Raw genomic sequence first — 21244 nt, forward strand, 5'->3', positions numbered from 1 at the left:
TAGAGCTCAAGCTTCTCTAGTACATGCTTGCTCGCTCCTCCAATAGGCTAGTCACTGGGCTGGACAGTAGCAGCACAGGTCAAGAGAACAGGCATTCATATATGTGTATGGGGGGAATTTGGCCTGCACATATATATGTATGTATACATACAATATCTTCCCTCCCCCTCTGTCAGTGCAAAAGGTTAAATGTCAAGGGCGAGGCCTCCTGAAGGCTGTGGTATAGCCTGAAAATTATAAACCAGGTCCTGTAGAGCTGCCAGAAGGATGCCATACCCTGGATGGCGTGGGCCTACCCTGTGGTTCCTACTTGAGTTCTTTGCACCTGCTTCCTTGCTCACCTGCAGGCTCTGGGCTTGTCTCCAGACATGAATGTTGAATGCCACTGGCATGTGTGTGCTCCACTTGGCTTTCAGCCCTTCCTGTGCTGGCAGCTGACTCCTGTTACTCACTCCCAACTCCACCCTCTTCTGCCCTCCTGACTTTGATGCCTACCAACTCATTAAATATTTATATGCAATACTTCCTCTGTGCAGGCATTGGGCTGGGTGCTGGGACTCTTGGTAAACAAGACAAGGGCCTTTGACACTCATTATGGAGGAAGAGGAGACAATAACCAGTCAATTATATCCAATGTGATAACTGCCTGGGTGGCATAAGTGGATGTAAGGTTAGGTGGAGATTAGAGGTGACAGACCAGCCCGGAGGCTGCAGCTCTGCCTCTCAGCTGTAGGCTGTACCATACTTTTCAGCTTCATCTCTTTGCCCATATATTTCTATCATCCATCTACCTATCTATCCATTCTCTACCTCAGCAAATTATTGAAACCCTTGTTGTATGCCAGGCCTGCTGTCCAGTCCTGGAATTAAGATACAAAGGATAGGCTCCTCTGTCTTATCAAACTTTTGATTTCCCAAATGTATCCTGATTCTTTCTATCTGAAGTATCCATATTCACTGGTTCTCTTTGTTAGAAGATCTTAGTCCTACCCACCTAAGCCTGGTTATATCCTCCATCCTTTAACCCTTGTCAAAGGTCATGTCATTTGGGAAAGCTTCCCTGGCCTCTTCGCCAATGCAGGGCCTCATTGTGATGCTTTCATAGCACCCTGTAATTTTCTTTCATAGCACCTTTGATTATGTATTTATTAGGGGAACTGTTTTATTAGTGTCCATCATGTCTGCCAGGGACTTATTTATTATAGTATTTATGCTGTCCAGCATATAGTAATGCATTCAATAACACGAGTTGAAATGGTAGATGAATGGGTGGATAGTGTTGCTGGGTGGGTGGCTGGCTAGTTGGCAGGATGGCTGAATAGATAGATAGTTGGTTGTGTGGGTATATGAATGAATGAATGAATGAATGGATGGATGATTGAGTGGATGGAGAAATGAAAGATGTGTGCACTAGAGCTGAGGCAGAATGAAGGACAGCTAAAAGACCAATTGAGTATCAAGGCTGAGTTAGCTGAGGATTGGGAAATAGACCACAGTGGAAAAGAGGGAAAGCCAAGGAAGGTTTGGCATGAGACACTGCCCAATTTCATCTGAGGTTGCAGGATGTGGCCTGCTTCAGGAGTGAAGCAGAGAAAGGAATGAGTGACTGTTATCAATCAGGGTTCTGGCTGATTGCTAGTAATCTGAAGGTATAGTAATCTTAAGTATAGAATTAAAAAAAAAAAAAAAAAAGATGACCCTGACAATTTGAAGTCTCTGTTGGAGCAAAGAATTGGAAATTTAAATTGTATTTTGTTTTCTTTTCTTCTGTTTTTGTGGCCCACATCATGGTCTAACTGGGTTTTTGGAATTATCAAAGCAATATTCTGATATTATGGCTTGACCATCCCTGGTTCCTTACATCTGTTGTTATTACTGTAGCACCGTAGCCCAAAAATGCATCCAGCATTTAATCCTTCTCCTGAACTGTTGTGCCAGAGCTTATACCCTACTGTAAGGCTAAATATTTGAGACTTTCAAATTTCCTGTCCGAGGCTTGGGTGCCTGGCTTCACCTGTGTCATTTAGTTGCTTTTCCCTCTGACTTTGGTTTGGAAACTAATGACATAAAAAACCAATAGGCTCTAAGAATCCAATCAGCGGAGGGAGGCAGTAGCAACGTCCTCCACAGCTAGTAGAGGCTGGAGGAACAGCTGCATGGGCTGGAGCATATCATGTCAGTGGTATTAACAGACCAGGATTCTGCACTTTTGTCTGCTGGTCCCAGTTCTGTGAAGTGTTCTTTGCTGTTCTTGATTGTCTCTCAGATTATGAGAACTACAAATGAGGTTTGTTTGTTTTTTTTCCTGCACAAACTCATCAGGAATGTCTTCTGTTACTTTTATCTAGGCACTTGGTCCCATATAAACTTTCAAATATAGATCCCACTTAGATTGACAGGAACAGGGCTTAGGAGGTCTAGGCCACAATGATCATGGAGGAGGCTAACACTAGGGGAGTAGATAAGATGGTTCTGTAAGTTTTCATCTTGCAAGGCAGGACCCAAGACAGATAGGGAGGAACTTTCCACCGGGAGCAAGAGTGCTATTTGTACACCTCTAGTTCCAGCCAGTGAAACTTCAGACAGGAACAGTCTGTCTTGGTAGGGTTTGCTATTTAAGAAACTAACTCCTAGTCCAACAAAGTCCCTTGCTTTTTTAAGTCACACTTTTCTTAGGCTGCTAGCCTGTTGCTTCTTCAACCAACTGGCCTTATCTTCTTCAGGTGGCTGAAGATGACATCTGACATTATGATGATAATCACAACACCTACCTGTTGAGAGGAGTAATGTTAAGTATGTGACATCAGTGGCACCCTGCTTACCAATCAATGCCCTTCTGATGCTATCAACCTTTCGTAATTGCAGCAGGAATTTCTACCCAACAGTCGTTTTTTTCTCAGTGAATTCAGAATCCTTCTCAGCCCAGTTTGCAAACAGTCCTGATAATTTCCTGACAACTAATTCATGAGGTGTTGCCCCAGTCTTAATGGATCATGAGTTAGTTCATGAAGTATATCCTACTCACTAGCTGAGGCCAATGGTTTTCAGTTTACACAGTTTCAGTTTTTGTGCTTGTAATGTTGAGGATTGAACTCACACATTCTAACAAGTGTCCATCATTGACTTACATCTCCAGATTTCTTTCTACTTTTTGTAAAATTAAATAATTAAAAAAATTAAAATATAATTACATCACTTTCTTTCTTCATTTTTGCTTCTTAATTTGATCAGTTTTAATGAGATACCCAGATTGGCCTTGAACTTATGAAGCAGACTTTAACTTGTGACCTAGTGTGCTTTTTGTTCCTGTGATAAACATCATGACCAAGAACAGCTTGGGGGAGGTTTTTTTTTTTTTCATATTATACATTACAGTCCATCATTGAAGAAATTCAGGGAAGGAATGCCAAAAGGGCATGAACTGGAAGCAGAAACCATAAAGGAATGCTGCTCACTGGCTTGCTCCCAGGCTTATGTTCAGCTACTTCCCTTAGGTTGGCCCACTCACCTATAGATGATAAAGCCCACAGTGGACCGGACCCTCCTATGTCAATTATCTATCAAGAAAATGCCCCATAGATATGCCTACAAGCCAATCTGTTGGAGACAGTTCTTCAACTGATACGTCAAGTAGACAACCAAGATTAACCATCACAATTTAGAATACTACCACAGCTTACCTGATAGCTAGAATTCCAGGCTTGCGCCACAGGTCCAGCTGTTACAAAGTTTCAACGTATGTTGCCTTTCCTTTTCTTACTAGTTTTATGAAATATAGTCCTTCCTCAGTATCCTTGGGGGCCTGCTTTGAGGATTCCTACAGTTGGCCATATCTGTTGATGCTCAGTTCCTTATACAAAATTGCATTTTGTTTTCATTTGGCCCATGCACATCCCTCTATATCCTGTTATTATAAGTTATCTCTGGATTACTTGTAATACCATATATGATGTAAATGCTTTGTAAATAACTGTTGTCTATAATTTAGATAAGAATGGCAAGATAAGAAACCTGTACATGTTTATTACTTTTATTTATTTTAGTTTCTTGGGACAGGACCTCGCCATGCAGCCCAGTTGGCCACTCACAGTAATCTACTTGCCTCAGCTTCCACAATGCTGGGATTATAGGCATATAACACCATATCAGACTTACACTTGTTTTTCTAATATTTTAAGTCTGTGGTTGATTAAATCAGTATGTGTAGAATCCACAGACCTAGAGGGTTGGCTGTGTTTGATAGCAGGATTGTTTTAGCAATATAAAGACGAATATCTCAAGGATTTAAGTGAATGAGTTGATCAAAATTACCTATATAAATTACCAGAGAATTAATATTTGAATTCAGGGCTTTTGATTATGACTCCAAGGTCTTTATCTCTGCCAATAAGGTATTATGCACCCATGTGTCTTATAGATTACACGAACTACTTAATGAATTTTAAGGAACAGAAAAAGTCAGACCAGGTGCTAAATCTCCTGTGCTGGCCTGTCTGAGAATAATGGCTTCTGTATCTGGGGACTGACTGTCTTGCTCTTGGTAAAATGGGTATACCTCAAAATCTCTGTTGGAGTTAGGACAAACTTGTTGTACTACAGCCTAAGAAACCATGAGTGTATGGCTGCAGGGAAGTAAGCACAGTGACCTTTCAGTGTCCCTACAGAGGCCCTTGAGCCTTTGAAAAGTTGGACCATAGCAAGCAGGGCCATAGAGTTTTGTTGCTGCCTTTTGTTTTAGTCAAGGACAATTTTGTCAGAGTTTAAAGAAAAATCCCAGGGCAAGCAAGCTGTAAATCTCAGCAGCTGCCCAGGGGAGAAGAATGAAGACTAGGAGGAAAAAAAGTTGTTTCCCGTGCTCACCTACAAACAGGACACTTATGCCTACTCCTACTCCTGAACAAGGTTAAAAGGGGGAGAAGAAAGATTGTAATAGCCAAAGGTCAGGGAGGGCCAGAGTGAAACAGTGTGTTTTGAACATGACAGGACTTCTGTACTTACGAAATCACAGCAGGTGGTTCCCTGCACAAGCCTATTCCAAATTTTAGATCGTGATCCCAGAGCCCTAGCCATCAACCATCAATAGTTCTTTTTATTTATTTATCTTTTAAGGATGTGGTCATCGGTAGATCAATCATCCCCCAGTGGATAGCCCCACACTCATGAGTATATGAGCAGCACAAATTGAACTTGGTGTTACGAAAGAAGTTGGAAGTTAATGTTGATATAGTATAGTGAGGCTGATGAGGTTCATTTTCCCACCAGCTGAAAAATTAAAAAGCAGAAAAAAAAAATCTGGCATGAAAGAGCAGAGAAATCTCAAACACAGCAGACCGAATTAGCAGTTAAAGAAAGATGTTCATTGCAGGTGAGGAAACTCACGCAGCAGACACACAGGGGAAAAGATTCTCTGCACTAAGCTATATGTGTGGAGGAGGGTAGTGTTCAGAAAGCCAAAATATCCAGTCCTTTCTTGAGGGCTGGGGGTTTTAAGCCCTTTTGAGCTGGTTTTCTTTGACCAGCTTAGGTTTATGAGTTGGAAGAAAGCTAGGGTGGTTGAATAGCCCAGAACTTATGTGACTTGTCCTGAGCAGACCTTGGACTTGTTGAGCCAGTCCATCAGCAGAGTGCCTGCAGGTGGAAGACAAAAGCCTGCAAAAGCTGTTAGGCTTCTGTCTCAAGTCAGGAGGATGAGGAAGAAGCCAGGTATCTTGGAAAATTGCCATCTCTATTACCTAGTCATAGCCCCACTCCCAGTCTGCCTACCAGGGAGTTTATTTAACTCCTAGTTTCTGAGGGAAGGTGGAAAGATGGTCTACAAACCCTCCTGGGAGAAGTTGTGGGAGGAGTTTGAAGTGAATATGATCAAAATACCTTGTATGAAGTTCTCAGAGAATTAACAAAATATTACACAAAGGAAGGCAAGCAAAAGAGGGCTATGCTGAGTTAAGCCTCACGGAGTTCAATGAGCAACATGGTGGGTGGATAAACATCACAGGGCAGGGAGGGGAGCTTCAGAGAACCAGTAAGTCCTCTCCAAATACCCAAGAAAGCATGTTTAGAACAGAAACGGAAGACAAAGGAATATTGCACTTTTTTGAGTAATACAGAAAAGTGTGCATATTTACAAAGTCTCTTGGCTGTGGCCCTGTAAGTTATTACTACAGCTATGGAGTTTTAGAGACAAAAATTTCAGCTATTTGCAATGTTTAAAAAGCTAACAAACAACCCTTAATTCTGAGCACTCATGAGGCAGGAGGATCTCTTGAGTTTGAGGTCAGCCTGGTCTACAGAGTTAGTTCTAAGACAGCCAGGACTACACAGAAAAACTCTGTCTTGAAAAACCAAAAACCAAAAACCAAAGCAAACAAACAAAACAAAAAATAATAAATATAAACAACCAAACAAATATAAACAGACTAGGCGTGATGATATATGCTTTTAATTTCAGCACTCAGGAGGTAGAGGCAAACACACATCTGTGAGTTCCAGGCCAGCCTGGTCTTCTAGGGTCCTGTAGAAAGAGAGGATTGGTATGTTTACCTTCTATTCTAAGAGGTGGAGTTACAAATGGTATTTCCCACATTCCTATATGACTAGAGTAGATGTGAATTACTTTCCTCAAATCATGTGTGTGTGCATGTGCCGTGTGTGTGTGTGTGTGTGTGTGTGTGTGTGTGTGTTATTTTGCATGTGATAGTGCAAATACTGAGAGATGGTAGGGCTGTATAAAATTGGAGGTTGCCAGTGGCTTCCTGATTTAGGGGATGGCTTCCATTAGGTGACAGGGGTAGCTGCTTCCTGCTTCTGAAGCTTCCTGATCACACAGAAGCAGGAGGTGACGTGAATGTATAGCCTCTGTTGTGGTTTCGAGAGTCCTTCTGAAAGGCTCCTTCCAGTGTTTGCTTCCTTTGTGTCTCCAGTGGTGCTGTGATCTGTCTTTAACCCTTAATAGACACCTTTCCGTTTATACTAGCTGGGGCAGATCCTGTGGTCTGTAGCTGAGAAATCTAATACCTCATGTCTGTAGCTGGCAGTCTCTTCCTGGTAACTTATATGGTGGTGGAAGTTGGCTTGCTGCCCTCTACTGGGATCATGATATAGCACTATTCTGGTGCCAGAGCTGAGGCTGGGAGCTAACTGGATCTTACAGGTGGTTACTGTTTCTAATAACTGTGGAAGAAAGGGAAAAGGAGAGAACTGTCCACTTTGCTCCTGGAAAGCAGAGGGCTGTATTTGAACACATCTTTCACTATAGTTGGCTGCCTTCTCTGATTCCAAGTTCTTTAGTTGAGTATAGTTGAGTATAGTGCCTGCGTGTGCACGTGAATGTTCTTGGGGAATGTTAAACACTGAGTCTCACCCCTTGTGTCTTAGTCATCTTTTTTTTTTTAATTTTTGCATTCTGATAATTAGACATCTTGAAGCTTTGCTGGGTCTAGAGAGATTGCTCTCTCAAAGAATTGTAAATATAATCCAGCCAATCCAGAACCTAGATCTTCACTTCTCTCCTTTCCTGGCCTCTTCAATTTACTGCCACAATCACTCCAAGACTAGCCAGGCACTTTTCATAGGATCCAATACAAGAGTAGGAAAATCAGAATTGTAACTGAAGAATTTCTGTAGGCTCTGAGTAGGTAGGTTTAATGGCTAACACTGTTGGATTCAGTCCCAGAGGCTTCCTGTACTCCAAGATATTTATCCAACTTATTAAAAAGTATGTTAACACAAAACTCTGTTTGAGCTGGGGTGTAGTGGTGTGCTTGCCTACCATTTGTGAGGGTGTGGTTTTGAGCCCCAGCACCAGGAAAAAGAAAACAAAACTTCAAACCATAACAAAACAAACCACGAAAATCTACACATGAATATTTGCAGCTTTATTCACATTGCCGAAACCTTGAAACAATCTTTGACTACAGCTGTTGGTTCGCTGTCATTGTCTTCTTGGTTAGAATCATCTGGGAGACAGAGCCCTGAACATTTCCGTGAAGGTGTTTCCAGGAAGCTTTAACTAAGGAGGGAACACTCCCTCTGATATGGACAGTAACTTTTCTTGGGTTCAGTCCCCAGATGGAATTAAGGGGAGAAAACAGGAGAGCTGTGTTTCCAGCTCTCTGCTTCCATGCTGCAGACACAGTGTAAGCAGCTGCCTAGCATTCCTGCTAGGCAGGATTTCTTTCCCACCTCCCTGCACTCTACCCTTAAGAGGAGAGCCAAAATGAACCCTTCCTAAGTTGCTTTTGTGAGGTATTTTGTCACAGTGACAAGAATAAGTAATACAGAAGGTAAGTAGGTTAAATGCAATAGTAAATGGGTAAATGATAACTATAGTACATCTAGATAAGTTGACACCAGCAATTAAAACGTTCTACCACCAGATGAGAAGAAGACTAAGGGTTGAAGCCAGTGTGTGTACTGTGCGGGCTGTGACAGCTCTGTGACCCCTTGAAGAGGGAAACCACACAGCAGGGGCTGCTGGGAGTTGAGATGTAAGGGGGAAGTAGAGAAGGACAAGAGAATGAACTACAAAGGGATTTTTAGAGCAGTGAAAACACTCTGAGTGATGCTCTAGTGGTCTAGGTATATGTCACTGTACATCTGTACAAACCCATGGAGTGTCCAATACCAGGACTTGATGTGGACTGTGGACTTGAGGTGATAGTGATAGTTTAATGCAGAGTCATCAGTTTTCACAAGTGGATTGGGCGCTGATGGAGGGAGGAGCTGCCTGCTTGTGGGGGACAGAGGTTAAGTTGGAAATATCTGCATTTCTTGCTCAGTGAACCCACAACTACTCAGAAGAATAAAGTCTGTTTTAAAGTGAAATGATAACTCTCCTCAAAGCCTCTTGTTGTTTCTGGGGAGAGGGGGGCTTTCCACATGCTACACAAGCACACTATCACTGCTATACCCCATACCTTCCAGTCTTGATACCAATTTGTCCTATTCTCAAAGTATAAATAACTGATTTTTTTTCTATTGCAAAACAAAAGGGCTGGTTATTTTAAAAAAGTAATTTAATTGGGGTAAAGTTTGTACCTATTTTAAATGCACTCTCTGCTGTGGGTTTTTTTGTTTTGTTTGGTTTTTTTCCGTTTTGGTTGTTTTCAGTTTGATGAGTTTTTGCAGTTGAAATCCCCGTCTGTAACCACAGCCCTCACACTGAAGATACAGAACATTCCTACCGGCTGACCAGTCTCCTCCCACTCTGTGCAGCACTTTCCAGACTCCTGCCCTAGGAGCCACAGATTACTTTTTCTTCGCTTTTAAGACTGGCTTTGCCTGTTTAAGAATTTCACATAAACAGATTATGAGGTTCAGACTCTATTTTGTGTCTTGCTTCTCTTACTTGGTGTAATGTACAGTTTCCTATGCAGTTTTAACAATTCCATGGAGATAACCTAGACCCCTTGCTCAGATGTAGCCTATGGCAGCTCAGCCTCCAAGTGGGTACCTAGTAAGGGAAACAGGGGCTGTCTCTGGCATGAACTCAGTGGCTAGCTCTTTGATCACCTCCTCCTGAGGGGGGAGCAGCCTTACCACAGAGGAAGACAATGCAGCCAGGCCTCATCTAGTTTTTTTATTTTTTTATTTTTTTGACACTTTCCTGTAAATACTTAATTTTTTATGAAGCCCAGTTATTCTTTTGTTTTCATTTACAGTTTATGGGCTTTATTTATTTATTTATTTATCAAAGTGAACACATCCTTTTTTATGAATGATGAAAATTAAGATTTTGGATATTTGTTCTCCAGAAATAAAGGAGAATTCTGGATAGGACATTTCCGTGCCTGCTAGGGCCCTTCCTCAGCCCTGCACACAGTGCCTCTGTGTCTCCAGCTCCATGTCAGCTCTTTAACGGCAGTTTGGCCTCTTGACCTTTGTTTTGTCCCCCAGTTCTGGAAGAACTCCTTAGGGCCTTTCAACCTGTTACTCACTGCCTGAGGCTGAGACTGGGAGGAGCAATAGGATAATAGATAGATTTTTGTACTTCCTTTTTAATAGGTTCAGTTGCTGGCTACTCTTCATAGAATTTTTAGAGCTATCTATTTATTTAGACTGGCTTTCTTGTAGCCCAGGTTGGCCTCAGTCAAGAGGCAGCCAAGAATGCACCAGTTTTTATAAAGTTGGAAATCTAACTTAGGACTTACTTCTTTTTTTTTTTTTCACTTTTAAAAATTTATATTTTATAAATTACAGTTTATTCACATTGTATCCCAGCTGTAGCCCCCTCCCTCATTCCCTCCCAATACCACCCTTTATCATCCTTCATCTCCTCCTGTGCCCCTCCCCCAGTTCACTGATAAGGGAGGTCCTCCTCCCCTTCCATCTGACCCTAGTCTATCAGGTCTTATCAGAACTGTATGCATTATTTTCCTCTGTGGCCTGGTAAGGCTGCTCTCCCATGAGGGGGAGGTGATCAAAGAACTGGCCACTGAGTTCACATGAGAGACAGTCCCTGTTCCCATTACTAGGGAACCCCCTTGGACACTGAGCTACTGTGGGTTACATCTGTGCAGGGGTTCTAGGTTAACTCCATGCATGGACCTTGGTTGGAATATCAGTCTTAGAAGTCTTTTCTGAGACTGTGCCCAGATATTGTGGTTCTGTTGCTCTCCTTGTGGAGCTCCTGTCCCCTCCAGGTCTTCCTATCTCCCCGTCTTGCTAGGTAAGCGCTGTACCAAATGAGCTAACTCCCCAGCCTCTCTTTATAAAGATTAAAAGCATGGGACCTGGCGAACACATTTCAAAAGATCATTGGGGGAAGCAAAACTATTTTTATCTTTTTTTTGAGGGTGCCAAGGCTGGACCTCAGGACCTCACGCAGGTTAGGCAAATATCAGTGATCTACACTCCAACACTGTTAACTTTTAAACTATGAGAAAAACATGTACCTTTTGAGCTTATTCATCTTTCAGAGTGTCAGATGGGGTCCGGCTGCTTCTTCGTCACAGAACAGGTGTGTCTAAGCATTTGCAGACACACTGCTGATGATAACAGAGACTAGACCCTCAGGAACTGAAATCTTATTACGTATCATTAAGAAGTTCTCTTCAAAGATCTAAGGTTAAAAAAATGTTTTAAATGGGCTGAAGCCTCAAGGCCTCAAAATGAGAGTAATGAGCCATGGAAAGTATTAGTAAATCAAAGGGTTGATGCAACTTGGTTGAACTTTTACTAGAACTCACTTTGGTGAGGTTTAAGCAAGACCCCCAAGGCCATCATAATCCATATGTTTTAAGAAGATTTATCTTAAATGGGAGATACTTAACTTTCATATGTGGTCCGTTTTTAAGAATTTAATAGTTTTGAATTATATTCTTTTTATTATATGGTGATTATACTTGACTGAGTTTCATTTTGAACCACTTAGGACAAATGCACAGAGAGTCGGCAAGTAAATAGGCCCAGTGGACACTTGGCTGTGAAACCTGGGAGGATGTTTCCGAGCGTGTATCCATGGGTAGCTTCAGATGAGCGGTGGGCGTCTGGAATGAATGGAATGGCAGGCACAGACTTGACACATCCCCCATACACATAGTAACATGGTTTTCTCAGTATTTCAGATTAGCTTACTCATGTCACACCAATAGCCTGATTCCCAGAGCGTGGAAGAAATGTGTTGGCAAAGAATGTAGTCAGACGTAAAGTATGATAGAATATGGTATCTCGACATGCAGCTGGGTGGTGGTGTTAGCTACAGTGAAAATCACCCATTTTTGTTTCTAACTAGTATGTGTGTGTGTATGTACCATGCCACACATGTAGAGGCCAACTTGACCAAGATGATTCTCTCTTTCCACAGATGGGGTCCCTGGATTTTTCACCTGTCATCAGTCACCAAACACCTTTACCTGCTGGGTCATCTCACCAGTTCCCAATTCTATTTTAAATTCAGGCAGGATGAAGACTAAATGCAGAGATAAGCTCTGGACATCGTCTTTTGCCAAGAAGAGCCCATAAGAAACAGCAAGAATTCTGTATCAGTGAAGTACACTGGAATGGGAGGGTCAGACTTCCTCTACCCAGAAATCCAGGCAGGCCGCCATGACAGAATCAGACAAGGGGATCTAAGTCTCTGTAACCCAGGAACCAAGAGTCAGGCAGCCTTGTTACTAGGTTCCTCTATTCTCAGTGGCTACTTGCCTGCCCCTTGTCTTGGCACATAGGGTGGAAAAAAGTCTGCATACTGGAGCCAGAGAACCATCATCATAGGAAAGAAGTACCAGGGACGGGAGTATGGGCAGAGGACAGATGGTCACTGTGATAGAATTTCCTGCCTCCTGCTACATGTTCCTGCATTAGCTCACCTATCAGCCCAGTTGAGGGGTGTTTTCTTTTCTTACTTTGTTTTTATTACATCTTCTTACTGAGTAGGAGGAGATTTTCCAAGATTGCCAGCCAGTCCAAGATCTTGGTTGTAAAGAGTTAGGAAGCAAGGGTGTGGAGTGGGAGGAGGGATAAAGAAAAGCCTCCTGGACTGCCAAAGGCATTTGTCATCTTGTTTGACACTTTGACACTGTCATCACAGAGCCTAGGGGAACCTCTGTAAACAATCTGACATTTCTATAGTTTGAAGCAGCTGGAACCTGCCTTACCTGTGAGATCGCCTCATCTTGCTAATGACCATAATTGTTGGGTCTCTGACCAGCCATGACCCAGCCTTGGTAATGGTGCTAAAAGCAAACCTGGAGCCAGGTAGTCTGCGGTGCCCTCCCTTCCAGTGTACACATGGCAGCTGGAAGGATGGCAGACAAGTCAGAGGTTTAGTGGTGTCTTCCTTTCAGTGCTTTTTAGTTTGGGTCAGAGGGAAGACTGCACATACTGAAGAAGTCTGGTTTGGGGAAATGCCTGGGGCACATTATTGCTTAGCAGTGAGCCCAGAAAAAAAAATGCTCATATTCTTACAATATTACAGAAAAACAAACATACAAAGTACAGGGGAAAAAAAAAAAAACAATGCTGAGCATGTTGCTCAGTTGGGAGGATACTCCCAGCATTCTCAAAGCCCTAGGTTTGATCTCCAGGACTTCAAAAACTAGGTAGCACATTCCTGTAACTCTAGAGCTCAGGAGGCGGAGGTGATGGAAAGGTCAGGACAAGGTCATGCTCAGCTCTGCAGCAAGTTTGAGGCCAGCCTGGGACACTCAAGACTCTGTCTCAAAAAGCCCCTAAGAAGATGTGTTGATTCTAGGACATGGCTCTTGGTTCAGCAGTGGGAGGGGTGACATGACAAAGTGCTTCCTTGACAGAGACAAAAACCAGATGGGCAAACACTAATTTATAATGAAGTTACAAAGGAAATAAGTCTTTTAAATGATTAAACTGATCTTGTACTGGGTATTTCATCCCTTGGGAAGCAGGAGGATCAGGAGTTCAAGAACATTGTCTATTATATAGCCAACTCAAGGCTAGGCTGGGCTATAGGAGATCTTTCAAGAGACCAAACAAGCAAACAAACAAACAAAACAACAACAACAAAAAACTGGACAGACAAAAAGTGCTCTTGAGAGTAGATATTGATAACTGGACAATGCTCAACTTCATGTTTTCCATTAGCAACAGTCCTGAATATGCTAAAGCTGCCTGGTTACCACAATGCTATGTGTGAAATTCAACCCTGCTAATATCCCAGCAAAGAATAGGTTGGTTGCCATAGTGACCCCGTGGGTAGTCCTGGCTCTAGATTTGGCCTAGTGTGGATTTGGGGATCCTCCCCCAGGTCGAACAGCAATTGAATTAAGGGCTCATCTGCCAATCCTGTGGAGAATGGATGGGATGGATGGAAAGAGAAGTAAAAAGACTATGGATAAGAGAGACAGGGGCAGAAAGAAGCAGCAGCAAAAGCCAGAAAGCCACACTTTGAGCTGTCAGGCCAGTGAAGAGCCAAGAAGACAACAGTGTGCTTGGGGTAGTAGTCCTCTCCTCAGTAACAGGGAGACATAAGGAGAGAGAGGCAATCAGTGCTGGGGACAGAAGACCACAGCTCCTGTCCTGTGCAGATGGCTGATGATCTGAGCCTCAGCTCTCTGTCCTGAGGTGGGTGGGGTGGAGCAGGGGATTCGGGACAACCTGCTGCAAGCAGGCTATCCGCCTTCAGATAACTGATTCAGTTCCAGGATAATGCTGCTTCTCTTCAGTTACAGACAGCTGGCTTCTCAGAACTGTGGTGATGCCTTCCCTGCCCTCTTCCTCCTGCCCAATCACACCAGCTTTGAGTCACCTTCAGGTTTGGTCTGATACCTTGAGGACGTGGGCTCACAAGTAAATCCTTGAAATACCTAGCATCTACATTTCTTGTAACAATAACTCACTAAGTGTTAAACGTTTCTTTGGGAGGCCAGAAGGAGGGCTCAGCAGGTAAAACTGCTTGCTTTGCAAGCCTGATGATCTGAATTCTATTCTCAGAACTCACACAAAGGTGGAAGGAGAGAACTAACTCCCACAGTTCCTACTGTCACCTCCGTGTGTGCACTGCTATGCACCTATGTTTACACTTGTAGACACACACAATCACAGTAAATACAGTTTCTGATTCATTACAATCATTCTTAGCATATAAAACAATATACCTAATATATAAATCTTAATATAAAATGCATTTATATTGGAAATACATCTCTGAGTGAGATCAGTGGAACATTAAAAGTTATTTTTTAATTTAATTTTTTAAATTAATTACACTTTATTCACTTGGTGTCCCCCCATAAGCCCCTCCCTCCACCCCTCCCCATCCCACCCTCCTACCCCCTTTTTCACGCATGCCCCTCCCCAAGTCCACTGATAAGGGAGGTCCTCCTCTCCTTCCTTCTGATCTTAGTCTATCAGATCACCTCAGGAGTGGCTGCATTGTCATCTTCTATGGCCTGGTAAGGCTGCTCCCCCATCAGGGGGAGGTGATCAAAGAGCAGGCCAATCAGATTATGTTAGAGGCAGTTCCTCTTCCCATTGCTATGTAACCCACTTGGACACTGAACTGTCATGGGCTACATCTGTGCAGGGGTACATTAAAAGTTATTATTTCATTTACTTATATGTCCATGGGTGAAGCTTTTATTTTTATTTTTTTGGCTAGGGTTCAGCATCAATTCTCATTTTATGTTTTTTTTATGATAAGCAATGAGAATTTTTTTCAAAAACTAAGGAAACGGGGAATATAAGTTTTGCTATGCAAGTCATTCAATTGATCTGCCAAACAGACAAAACAAAGCTCTGAAAACCTTCGCCTGTGACAAAATTGCTTTTGATAATTATCAGCTGATTATTTGACTGGTTCCTAGTGACATCCCCAGTGTCTGCTCTAACACTGAGCTGCTTTTGCTTTGGCACTCAGAAGCTTTCCTGCCACCAAGGGAAGACGTTGAGATACAGGGACGTGTGGATTAGGACACGGGAAAAGACAACTACCCACTCAGCGATTCACACGTTGGCTCATTCACTGGCAAGTCACATTTAGAAAAGATACAAGATACTTGGGGACCCTCCAGAGCTCAGTGGAGGTCGCTTTGGAAAGTCTTAGGACCCTTGCAAACATAGATTACATCTGCACCTGGCTTTAATTCCAACCTCCTTGGCCCTTCTTCACCGTATTGCAGGGTCTACTTCTAGAAGCCGCAAGTTTCTCCCGTTCTCGTGCCACTGGCTACCGCGGGCAGATTCCTTTCTTCTTCGTTTCCCATTCTCCTTCCCTCTTTTCATTTCTCCCACTCCCATCCTCGCTCCCTGAGTCCCTCTTCCATTTCTTTCTTTCTTCTTTCTCTTCTTTCTTTCCACTTAAAAATAAAAATTCCAATAGGAATAGATATTTTATTAAAAACAAACAAACGAACGAATTTGGAAACGTGCCAGAGGTGAACGGGCCGAGGTCAGGTAGTTAGATGTGGCTAGCGTCGACCCCACTCGCTCACAGGCTGGGGTACACTGGGTGTGGCTGAATGACATTCAGGGACCCGCCCCTGCCCATCTTCCATGCCACATTCTGCTCAACTTGAAACAGGGAGTTTTGCCCAGCTTCTGTTTGCTTTCCTCCCTCATCCGTATGCCTGGAACATTCATTTATCTGTACCCGCTTCCAGCCTGGTACACTCCTACACATGCTGAAGCGTCAGCTCCCTGTAATCTCGTCGGGGAGGCTTTCCAACTCGCCTGGTGTTCCTGGCTATCAGCTAACTTGGCAAGCGCAGATAGGATTTTCAGGCATTTCCCTGTCTCCTTCACTAGAGGGAGTAACTCAAGGGCTGTGCCTTCCCTCCCCAAACTCCAGTGAAAGCTCTTTATGATTCGGCGGGCTATGTTGAGGATACAGCCCTCTGACTTGCAGGTGTTTCAGGAACAGAGTTGTGAGAAGTTTCTGGATTCTTGTTCCCAGCTAAGCATTCGGTGTCGGGGACGGAAGCACTTCCCAGCTCGATATTCAAGAATTTATACTGAAATGTTCCAGAGGCCCCATCTTCAAAGGATCCGCTCTTCTAGTGCAGTCTCACTCAAGAACACGAGATGGCGCTCGTGGAGGGCTGGAAGGCCCTAGACACTCTCTCCCTCTCTCCCTCTCTCCCTCTCTCTCTCCTCTCTCTTTCTCCTGGTTAGCCTATATGTATGTAATTTGAGATAAGGAACTCAATTCATTCTGACACCTTCCCTTCCCTCTCCCTAAACTCACTTTCTGTCCTTTTCCTGGGTCAAAGAAAAGCTGAGCTATTCAAATCTAAAGGGTTATTCTTGTTTAGAAGCTAAAACCAAACTCTGGGTTGTGAAGTTAAGCACGGCATGGATTACTATGCTGGGAGAGAATTTGGAGCTGCCACACACCTGAGAACAGGCTACTGCATTGGGGATAGTTCGGGTCACCCACTCCACATTTCTGGACTTCTGCTCAGGGCACCTAGGAGCTACATGGGATCCGTAATCCTCTTCTGGCCTCCTGGAGTACCCATATTACATATGACACATGCACATACACATAAATTGAGAGAGAGAGAGAGGAGAGGGGGAGGAGAGGTGTTTATTAAGTAGTGAACAGACTTTAAAGTCAGCTTTGTTCAAATTAAATGAACATCTTCGTTTGATTTTTTAAATCTGCCTAGTAGTGACCTCCTTACCTTGAGGCCCGATTAAGCCAGCTGTGGAGCTTCTCTGGTGTAGTCAAGACTGATGTCAGCAAAGTTGCAAACAGTCATCACCAGCCAGACTGCCTGCAAAGCTGAAGGAACTGCCTGCCACACTCATTCCCAGAGGTGCACAAAAACACAGCCTCACTTTCCATGCTGGATTGGTTTCCAGGTAGTTTCAAAGATGCCAGTAAAGCAAATTTTCTGTATTAAACTCTCAGATCGAGGTCTACCTCTTAACATGTGTAAGGTAAACCCTTCTCTTTGTCTCTCTCTTTCTCCTTCTGAGTTGTCAGCAGAGTTACAGATAGTCTCCATGACAGAGAGAGATGGGGAGAGAGAGAGATTGAGTGAGTTTATGTAGTGCTGGGCATCAAACCCAGGGATTCCTGCATACCAAATACTTCTTCCCAACACAACACACAGGCCACTTGTAAACATAGGCCACGTCAGAAGCTCAATGGGTATAATCCAATTTGCTTTTCATACCTAAGGTTTGATTGTAGGTGTTCAGTCATTAGTAAGGTAGAGTCTTAATAGAACCCTTATGTATCCCTGTAATGTCAATGGCAAATATAATCTCAGGCAGAAATCTTTATCCCTTAATACAGAATGTTAGTCCAAAACTTTAGAGGAGATCTTTCTCTATGTGATAGAGAGGCAGAGAGAAAGAAACAGACAGGAAAACTCATGAAAGTGTGTTTTCAGTTACTTTCAATAAAAAAGACATTTGTTTTGTGTATCTATATAAGTGGGTACATGTGTGCTGCAGTGCATGTGTGGAGGCCAGAAAGCAGTTTCAGGAACTAGGTCTGTCTTCTCTAACGTGGGCCCATCTGGGGATTAACATCAGACCACCAGTCCCATTGCAAGCTTCCGTACCTGCTGAGCCATCTCACTGGCACCCATCTTCAGTAACTTAAAAATGATGAAAGAGTTATTTATGGAACTAGATACTCTATCTCCTTGCCGTTTCCTTCTTCCTTCTTTTTCAAAAGGTTAGTCTTCTCCAGTGAAACGTCCTTCAGAAATTCAAATGGGCATGATCTCATAATTCAATTACTAGATAACTGCTCAAAGGAATCAAAAGCTGCACATCAAACAGTTCAGGATGGATGTGTGGGCTCACACTTAACCGTGAAAGCATGGGCAGAGATGTACCCAGTGATTGCAGGAGCATTAGTCATAACAGCCCTAATGCAGAGCCCAAGCATACATGAGGAGACAGGTGGGTGACAGAATGCAATGTGAACCTGTACCAGGACACAGTCAGCCTTGAAATGACACGCCACAATATGCATAATCCTGACGAACATTATGTTAGGTGAAATACGCCAGACAAAGAGGCAAGTATTTTATCCCTCATGTATAGAAAGTACCTAAAATAGCGGAATCCAGAAATATAAAGCAAAAGCATTGTTACAGGGGTCCAGAGTAGTAAGGGTGTGGATTTTTGTTTAGTGGGCGCAGAATTTCAGTCTAGCATGATAGCACATTCTGGAAAGAGATGCTGGTGGTTGCTGTACAACAGTGTGCATACTTAATGTTATGGGATCACACAAAAAATGACTGAAGTGGTTTTTGCTCTAGTGCTGGGGCAGGGCAATCAAAGCTGGGCATGAAAGGCAGGGACACTATCCCTGAACCATACTGCTAACACCCCAAAACGATACATTTTGTATTTTCTATATTTTGCCACAAAGGTCAAATAGCCCTTCTACTTGAAAACCTTTGCTGACACCTGTCCTAGCACGTTTGTTTGTCACGTAACACTTCAAAGTGTGAACCATGCCACTAACCTCAAGGCAAGCCTCTGTTAGAGACTTTTTCTGAGCCTGAAGTGCATATTATCTTGTTTACTTTTCACTCCTTAAGTTTGCATGGCGGGTGTTCAAATATTAGTCAGGCAGAGTCTCAATGGAAACCTCACTTCTGCCAGTAGATGTATAACCTTACAATCAGTTGTTCTATGAGTTTTGACCAGTTGTGGCTTTCTGTAGTAGCTTCCGTCTGCTGAGAAAAGAAGCTCCTTTGACAAGGGGTGAGAGCTATACTTATTTAGGTCTCCACCATGTGTGGTTGGCTACATTTCCCCAGTTGCAAGCCAGGGAGGAAACAAAACTCCTGAGGGAGGAACAATCAAATATAACTAGAGTGTTGGATCCTGGATGCTGAGTTGTGAATTTTATCCCCAAAACAAGTCCTATGTCTAGAATAAAGGGAAAGTGCAGGGAAGACAAACAAACTGTAGATACAAACACAATAGCCAGACAGGGAAGAACTATTCTTTATTTACCAAGGGAGGGACTTCCTCAGTGGCTAGCATAAAAATTGGTGTTATTTAACAAATATTCATCCCTCTTTGCCTAGTTTGATCCTGTGACTGCTTCAGGCGAGGAAGATTCAGTTAGAGACGTGAGAAAGTTTCTCAGGATGGGATTCAGTTAGAGACGTGAGAAAGTTTCTGTCATTGGGCTTTTGATCTTCTGTCTTTGATGTGTGCGTAAATGAAACATGTCCTTAGCAGGATGCTAGCGCCATAGGAATGAGGGGCACGTGGAACATAGCAAGGCAAGCTGACCCACGGCTCTGGAACTAGAAGCAATACGGTTCCACTTGATCTGCAAACTGGTAGGTGTGACAGTGAACCGTTGCTATCCCGTGCTGGGTTCTGAGGAAGTCACCAGGCAGCATCATTGTAGTCGCTATAGTTTGTATGTACAATGTCCCCAACAAGCCATGCATCTGAACACCCAGTCCATAGCTTGTGGAACTGTTTTGGGGAGTTGTTGAACCTTTGGGAGGAAGGGCCTAGCTGGGGAAGTTGCATCTCCAGGGGCCGTGAAGATGGTAGAATATCTTCACTTCTTATGTGTTCTTTGTTTCCTGATCCTCTGAGATATGAGCAAGAATCTGTCTCATGTTCCTGTCACCATGGAGTTTTTCTGATGCCATGCTTTCCTCCCCTCAATGGGCCATTCCTTTTGAAACAATGATCAAAAAGAAGCCTCTTCTGCAACTTGTTTCTTGTTAGTATTTATAAACACAGCATCTAAATACCCACATTCATGAAAAAAAAATCTGTATGTGAACAGATAAGAACCCAAATCTGTGGATAATCTAAATCTCATCAAAGGGAGAATGAATACATAAACTATGGAAAAACTATATACTAAGAGATAACACTCAGTTATAAAGACAAACAGATATAAACAGAGGCATGAATGGATCTCAAAATCTATGCTAAGTTAAAGTGAGGCAGAAGAGATTAGGTTATTCATGTATGTTGAATTCTAGTATAGGAATAATATATATCATCCTTTGAAGATCAATAATTGATTATGGCCAAAGGATAGAAAAGGTTGACTATAAAGAGGTACAAGAGAACATTTTGAGTGGTGGAAATAATTTGTATTTTGGTAAGGATGTTTAAATATGTGTTTGATTTTGTCAAAACTGAAGTGTAACCTTCGTTGGATTTTAGCTTTGGAAATTGTATCCCAATAATATAAATTAAAACGTTGTTATTCCTGATTTTAGTTTCCCCAGTTTTGGGGTTTGGATGTGAAATGTCTCCCACAGGCTTGTGGTTTTGAAAACTTGGTCCCCAGCTGGTGGCTCTGTTTGGAAGTATTGTGGAGCCTTTAGGAGACGGGGCTGTACTGGAGTAAGTGGGTCACTGCTGGGTTGTCCTTAAGGTTTCCTCTGCCACTTCTTCACTTTTTGCTTGCTGACTGTCTATGCAGTGTGACCAGCGAACCCCCTGTTCCTGAGGCCGTGGTTTCCTCAGTGTGATGTAGCCTACCGCTCTGGAATTGTAAGCCAAAATCAATATATTCTCCTTAAATTGCTTCTTGCCAGCTATTTGGGCACAAAAACAAGAAAAGCAGTGAATACGCTCAGAAACAAATCCTCTACGATAGTAAAACCCATCCTTTGTTAAATGCAGATCTAGCCTTGTCATTATACTCCTTTAAACCCCTAGATGCTGTCATTTTCAGTCAGTCTTAAGCCGCTAAGCTAGTACTTAAACCTGCCACAGTCTAAACTCTGTTCTTTTCTTGAAATGCATCAACATCCTGGAGTCTATACTTGAGCTCCTCAGTCAGTCCCAAGCTTCCGTGTCAGTACTCATGGCT

The 21244-nt window shown here is 42.9% G+C and overlaps 1 long non-coding RNA gene across 2 annotated transcripts in view; it reads left to right on the top strand.

The window, feature by feature from the left end:
* Window positions 1-20703, top strand: part of LOC132647250 (uncharacterized) — a 50438-nt gene extending 29735 nt beyond the window's left edge. Inside the window, exon 4 of one of the 2 annotated variants that reach the window (XR_009585609.1) lies at window positions 11804-20703. This is a non-coding gene — a long non-coding RNA (uncharacterized LOC132647250). The remainder of the gene's footprint in view (window positions 1-11803) is intronic. The other variant, XR_009585608.1, reaches the window with a different exon arrangement.
* Window positions 20704-21244: the final 541 nt, after the last annotated feature.

This window comes from Meriones unguiculatus, chromosome 14 (assembly GCF_030254825.1).
Source record: "Meriones unguiculatus strain TT.TT164.6M chromosome 14, Bangor_MerUng_6.1, whole genome shotgun sequence".
Taxonomy (NCBI): domain Eukaryota; kingdom Metazoa; phylum Chordata; class Mammalia; order Rodentia; family Muridae; genus Meriones; species Meriones unguiculatus.